At 34.6% G+C, this 7,932-nt stretch overlaps 1 long non-coding RNA gene across 1 annotated transcript; it reads left to right on the forward strand.

The window, feature by feature from the left end:
• Positions 1-796: 796 nt before the first annotated feature.
• Positions 797-2,241, forward strand: LOC110914674. The gene is made up of 2 exons (XR_002578499.2): positions 797-912; positions 2,040-2,241. It is a non-coding gene; the product is annotated as an uncharacterized LOC110914674 (long non-coding RNA).
• Positions 2,242-7,932: the final 5,691 nt, after the last annotated feature.

Here is a 7,932-nt window from a genome sequence, read left to right on the forward strand (position 1 = left end):
TGAGAAGTGTATTATAACACTATATATAATACTATATAACACCATATAAACACCGTATAACAATATGTAACACCATATAATACCATATAACACTTTGTAACACTATATATCATTATATAACAAATATAACACTATAGGTTGTCTGATAGCATGTCTATGATAGATGTATAGTGTTATATTTGTTATATAATGTTATATAGTGTTACATAGTGTTATATGGTATTATATGGTGTTACATATTGTTATACGGTGTTTATATGGTGTTATATAGTATTATATATAGTGTTATAATACACTTCTCACACTTTAGGCCCTTTTTACACTATCCTTACCCTATATATATATATATATATATATATATATATATATATATATATATATAGTGTAAGTATATGGAGAAAACCAATTTTATTGAGAAAACTTGGAAAACCAAGAATGTGTGGTCTAGATTAATCCAGGTAATATAATATTTGCACATGTTAGAAAGGTATATTTGTCATTTTTACACACTCCTAACACATCACATCACCTTTCACCCCATCACTTTTCACCAATTCCCCCTTCCCTATGTCCTTGTTCCCCCCCCCACCATCCTCCACTTTCTTCAAGATTTCAAGTAAAAATTCATATCTTCTAATTCATCCCTTCCAACCTTCTAACTCATCCCTTCCAACCTTCAAATCTGAAGATCGAAGCCACCATTGAAGATCGAAGCCACCATCAAAGCTCTCAAAGAAAAGGAAGCTCGGTGTCATTTTAATCACCATCAAATCTGAAGATCGAAGCCACCGAAGATCTTTGTTTCTGTTTTTTAGAGAGAGAAAGCTAATGTTTTGGAAGGAGAGACAACAATTTTCATGTTGTTCACCTAGACACCAAGAACACACGCACAAGTGTGTGAGAGAGAAACAGGTTTAAAGATCTTACTTTTGTTAATTTATGTAATTTGTTTAGATATATACTTTGTTTAACGTTTGGCAGATTTAAAATCAGAGCTAGTTTGTTTATTTTATTTTTTTTAATCAAGATCTAGAAGAAATTTTTGTATGTTGTATTTCTCTCTTCAATGTGTATTGATTTTTTTTATGAAGACTAAAGTTAAATTTCTAAATTGTTTGTCCAGCGATTTTGAGTTAATGATTGCTTTTAGTTGGATTTTTTTTGTGTGTGTGGGGGGGGGGGTTGTGGGTGAGCTGGGTTTTTTTTAGGGTTTATGAATTGGATTTGGTTTAATTTGTTTTCTGGTTTTGTTTAAATTCAGCATCACCATTGATGGTAGATAATTAGTTTGAAAATCCATAATTTTTACGATGTATGTTTCAAATTTTTTTGTTGTTTAGTTGTTTTTTGAATAAATTCACTCCGATATTACATTTCCATTACCTTTAGAAAGTTCATAGTTTAATCGGATATCGGTTTTGTTTTACAAATAGAAATTCGTGTTTTTTGTGTTTTTTACTGGCATAATTGGCTACATATGTTACATTTCTATCAGCTACATTTATGCGAAGAGTATATGGATATTTTTTACGAAGATTAATGTTGACTTTCTAAATCGTTTGTACAGAGTATATTGTTATTTTTGCGAAAATTAATGCTAAAATTTCTAAACTGTTTGTCATATATGTTGTAACACGTGTTACACTGCGGGTTACATATGTTGCATACATGGTGTTACATGTGTTACACCCAGTATATGAGACCAGCTTATTGTTTATTTAGATTGGCTGTTAAATGCTAAAATGTATAAACTTTATAATTTATTCGGAATATCTCGTTTATTTTACAAATAAAAAGTCGTGTTTTTTTGTTGGGATAATTAGCTACATATGTAGTAACAACATTACGCACGTTACTTATAGTTACCCCAACCCTTTTTGGACACAAGGGGGGGGGGGTGCACATATGTAACACATGTTTGTAACATGTGTTACACTAGAGAGGTAACACATGTATAGCCACGTTACGCATGTTACATAGAAGATTAATAAGTTTTAACTATAGAATATTTAATATTGATGTACTTGTTTTGTTCATAGGTGAAAAGATGTTTTGTGTTCAAGATGAAGATGGTTATCAAGAAGCGAAACCCGCCGAATGATTACAACGCATCATCAGGTTTTCGTGGTGACGATGGTGTGTTTTTTGGTTGGCTGCTATGTGTTATGAAGATGGATGTAGTTGTGAAGACCATTTTTAGAAGCATTACAACTATTGATATAAAATTCATTTTTATTTTCATTGTTAGTAAGCCAATTTTTGGATGAATACGGATGTTAGTATGCCAATTTTTGGCTGCAATTTTTTTTGGATGCAACAATTATATGTAATATGTGTTACATATGTCAGCCCCTTTGGTGTCAATTTAAACTTAGCAAGAAGTTCTTCCAGTGTGACGTATGATTTAACAATAATAGAATGATATTGCTCGTTGGCATTCGGTGTCCACAATTTAGTGCCATTAGATACTCGTAAAGATGGTAACATGGAGTATGTTCTAGATCATTTGTGGACGTAGGGACGGATGTTAGTATAAGTTTACGTGTGTTATGAACGTTATAATACATTTAGCACCCTAGGGTAACAAAAAAGATCACACATGACACTTGTCGCCATGTTACACATGTTAGTTGTGTCTGCACATGTAACATCTTCTCTACAACGTGTGTAACATCCTTAAAAGTTATATTCCTACTCTGCTTTATATTTTGTAAGTACTTATAGGTAAACATGTTTTAAAGATACAACCTGTAACATGTGTTACACCGAAATGTTATACAAGTGTTTCCAGTTTACACATGTTACATCTTGTGTAACTCTGCTTTATACTTTGTAAGTGTTTCTAGTTTCCAGTTTAAACATGTTTTAAAGATACAACATGTAACATGTAAGTACTTATAGGTAAACATGTTTCAAAGATACAGCCGTATCACCTTACAAGTTATATGTTTTGCTGACAAACGCCATGTCACACATGTTACACACTATAGAGTGAAACAACAGTATTGAACGCTGCTACATATTTCCCATTCTGTCGGAACATGTGTAACCATTTTGGGGGGTATCGATGTTTTAGGTTTATACAGACTTAAATATATATAAATGATCCAAAAATGATCATAGATGTGTTACCCTCTAGTGTAACATAAGTTACAAAACATGGCTTACATATGTGCAGCCCCGTTTTTTTGGTAACAAAGGGGTTGAACATATATAATACATGTTTGTAACATGTGTTACACTAGAGGGTAACTTATGTACAACGTCAAAGGTACCCACCACCTGCCCTTCATTGACTTCTTGTTCCCATTCTTCATCGGTTTCTCCATATACCTTCTTTCGCTTTATGGCCACCTTTTGTCGCATCCGATATTGTGGTTATCTTTCTTCCTACCAAGATCCCTTCTCGTTTGGCTGCAACTGCTATGGTCAAGTCGTAATAACACAAGTTACAATCCAGTATTTTTAATCTACTAATTAAAAAAATAGTAGTAACATAACTAACACTAGTTACCTTCTACCCAATTATGCCCTGAACTTGAAGACTCCCCAAATTTTGAGTTTTTATCTGCATCATTTAACACATAAAAAAAACTAAGTAAAACCACCCAAAAAAGGTTACATATGTAAACAGTTACCATACACTTCAAACAACTACTATCCGGTGGAACCAACTCCCTCGCTGCAAGCACTAAACAAACGTGTAACATATGTTAGCACAACCTTTCGTATTTGTTTGTCGTCGTATAGCTTTTGTTTTTGTTTTCTAGACTGGACAGTTGTGCTCCCACAACAATTGTTTTAGATGTGTTACCCTCCAGTGTAACACACGTTACAAACATGTGTTACACATGTGTAGCCCCTTTTGTGTCCAAGAAAGGGCTGGTTTTAACATAAGAAACACGTGTAACATTGTTACAACATATGTAGCAACAAAAAGAACAACTTTTATATATAAAATGAACGAGATCATCAACTATTAAATTATGGACTTTCTAAAAGGTAATGAAAATGTGATATCGGAGTGAAGTTTATACAAGATAACTAACAACTCATCTAAAATAACATTTCAACATTTAAAAAGATATAGATTTGTAAGTTAATAACAACTGATAATATCAAAAAATAAAAATGATTTTAATACAAAAACAAAAACCTGTAACTACATAAACATTTATCATTACTAGACCACTTTGTGCGTGTGTTCTTGCTGTTCGAGACGAACACGATGAAGATTGTTGTTCCTCTCTCTAAATCTGCTTCTCTCTCATGTTCATCTTCAAATCTGCTTCTCTCTCATGTACATCTTCAAATCTGCTTCTCTCTCATACGTGTGTGTTCTTGGTGTTCTAACAAATTTCTCTCCCTAAAAACGCATGCAACCAAATGAATTTCTGACCTGCTTCTCTCTTTCAAACTTGTGTGTGTTCTTGGTTTTGGTTTTGGTTTTCCAACAACTTTCTCTCTCTAAAAACTCATGAAACCAAATGATTTCAGGCCTGCTTCTCTCTCACACATCTTGGTGTTCTTGATAAAGACGATGGAGAATCTTGTTTCTCTTTCTCTCACACACTTGTGTGTGTGTTTTTTATGTTTCTCTTTCTTAAAAAACAACGGTTTAGGCTGCTTCTCTCACACACACTTGTGTGTGTTCTTGGTGTTTATTTTGAAACATGAAGAGAGAGAAAGAATGGATGATGATAATGGTGGTGACTTGTACAGAAGAAAGAGAATAAGAGGATAAGCCTCACATTTTTTTAATATATTCTATGTACCGTGTTTCATTGTGTTTTTACCCAAATACCCTTTAAAGTACATATGAAAATAAACATTGCAATTTATTTAATTCAATAATGCTAGTTATTTCCTCAACCATTAGATCATCAAGATCAATGGTCACAATTGGGTTTCCTTAGTTTTCTCACTAAAAAATGGTTTCCTATATATCCTTGCCCTATATATACATACATACCTATATATATATATATATATATATATATATATATATATATATATATATATATATATATATAGGGGACCGCTAAAATGAAAACCACCTCCAGTTGTAAGAATCCTGAGAACTACACCGTACGGGGCGAGTTGGACCAATTTTTTTTTCATAAACGCAGATGCGTGTATTATAAACACAGAGCACCACAAGTTTGTGTTTACGGGTACAGTAAATTTTATTTAAAAGTTACGGTACCCGTAAACACAAACTTGTGGTGCTCAAAACTGCACTCACAATATTTTTTCTTTGTGAATTTTTTTACAAATGTGTTTATAATACACGTATCTACGTTTATTGATATTCGCTAATTTACACATATTTTAGTCCCCCGTTTTACCCCTATTTTATGCGTTTTCGGCCGTAAAACCGTCATTCGGATACTTAATTATCTACATCTTTGTTTACAGGCCTAAAACAGCATACTAGACAAGATGATAGCAAAAACGAGGACTTTCCGGACTCTACGACGAAGCTGCGAAGATTCTGTGAAGAAAACTGACCTGGGCGTCTGGAACGGTCGTGCGACCTCATGCACGACCGTGCGTCACCGATGATCCTGAATGACCCGGCAGTGAACGAGGCGTGCAACTCCACGTGCAAGGCATTGAAGGCCAACCCGAAAAGGCACGGTCGTGCCGTATGCGGAACGGTCTTGCGGATCCGACAACCAAACAAGACATCGGAACTGAACGACCAAAGGACCAGGCATGCAACTAGACTTCGGTGAGGAACGACCGTGCCAAGTGAAGAACGCCCGTGCGTGTCCGAAGACCAGTCAACGATCTGTGACGTCACGCACTATGGTGGACCACCACCAATAATTGCTTAAAGTGCACGGTCGTGCGATCGGAAGAACGACCGTGCAACATGGAAAAAGCATAAAAACAGAACAGAACCATTCTATTAGTAACTCTGGAATTTTGGAGAGCTTTGCAGGCGATTTTGAGGCTCCGAAGGCTCCTGCAGTCACCCGGATTCAAGCCACATTGCCCGGTTTTGCTCATTCACTATCCGGATTCTTAATCTTATGCTTGTTTATGGTTGGGTTTTCTAATCTTTCCATGTTTTTGTTAATCTTTCAAGCATTTAGGTTAATGTTTATGTATTATTGTAGCCTTTGGGCAAAAACACAACAATCCCTTGCTTGATTATAACCATTAGTATGTTAATCTATGTTTGTAATGAAATTTGGAAGTGTTTTCTATGATTATCTTTGATGATTAGTTTGCAACCTTGTTATTGATATTGATTTCTTGATTATAATTAATTGTGTTGGATGATTGGTACTTGGTTAGGTAAGATAGTTGAAAAATGAAGCTTATTTAATCATGTATTAGTAAACTTTTAATTTGGTTAACTAGCTTAACTTGGTTAAAATGTGGGCACCATGATACTCTAACGGGTTAGTGGTTTAATAAAATGTAATTATTGTTAATCAAGAAAGCTTGCCTTCACGGAAGGACTCTAACGGGTTAGATGGTGTTGTTATGAATTCTTGCCATGATTTGTTAGCTTAGTTAGTAGTTTCGGCCAAAATTGCTATCTTGGTGAATTTATGCGTAAGATTTGTAAAATGAACTCGGTTGTGATTTAATCTAGTTTATGCTTGTCTCGGTGGTTGCATTGTGTTTATCGGTGTTGCTTTCCTTGATTAAGTGAGGTTAGAAAACTCCTAACGGATGACTAACTTATTTTTAGGAGATTTTCATAGACATTTATCAATTGCACGTTAAAGAACAATTTTAGGTGGTTAAAGTGTGTTTATCGTTTTAACTTTCCGAATGATTGTCATGTTAGGATTCCCGAAAGAGATACTAATTGTCTCGAAATGGAAAATTGACCGAATGCTTCTAGTGCCAAAACTGACTTAGTTGACATGCTGTGGTTGTGTATTAAGCAAGGCTATTAATATATAATTTACTATGTTTTATAAGTTTTTATTTATGCTTACTTTAGTTTAATTAAAACCAAGACAATTTATGTTTTTACCGGTAATTTAGTGGCAAAGGTCTAGTACTATTTCTCCGCCCATTTCCGTGGATCGATACTTGGTTCTTACCGATACTTTACTACATATATGACGGGGTACACTTGCCCTTTCGTGTGTGTTTTGATGTAAAAGTAATAATCACTTTTATAAATTTAAAACCAATTCGTGTGTAATTTCATTGTAAAAATATGTTTAGTCGCGCACGTACCAAGTTTTTGGCGCCGCTGCCGGGGAGTGGCGAGTTTTAGGAACGACCCGAGTCATTGTGTTATCGGTGTATATACTTGTTAGTATTTGTGTATATTTTCATGATTATTTATTTGTTGATTTATTTGTTAATATTTCTAGCTTTTAATTCAATTTATTCGTTTTCATGATTCTTTTGTACACTTGTAAATTTTTATTCTATTTATTTGTTCAAATCCGGATTTATTTATTCATTTATTCGTTGAATTTTCGGCTCTTAAAAATCGTTTTTAAACTAGCCGATTCGATTATTTTCATTGCTTTAATTTTTATAAAAATTTCGGCCCATTTTCGGATTTTTATAAAATTTTCAGCCCATTTTTACACATATTCTGTTTCTATTCAGCTAAAAAAAAACATTATTATATTAATAAACTATTCATTGTGTCATTTTTTCGTTTGCAGGTTGATGTCCTCAACTCCCGCGCCCGCTATTGCTGAGCCTACTGACGAACCAGCGCATAATCTTAGAAGAAGTAAGAGGCTGCGCGAAAGGTCGCTTGTCATTGCACAACGCATAGCAAATGCAATCGACGAGCCGGTGATTATCTCTGAAGACGAAAGCTCAGGGGACGGGGAGAGAGTCGTCATGGCGGACGACGACCGACCGTTGAATGAAACAAATCAGCCCGGAAGGGCAGGCCTGGAGCCGAGTATCCTTCAGCCCACTATAGATGCACCTACT

The sequence above is a fragment of the Helianthus annuus genome, chromosome 7 (assembly GCF_002127325.2).
Source record: "Helianthus annuus cultivar XRQ/B chromosome 7, HanXRQr2.0-SUNRISE, whole genome shotgun sequence".
Taxonomy (NCBI): Eukaryota; Viridiplantae; Streptophyta; class Magnoliopsida; order Asterales; family Asteraceae; genus Helianthus; species Helianthus annuus.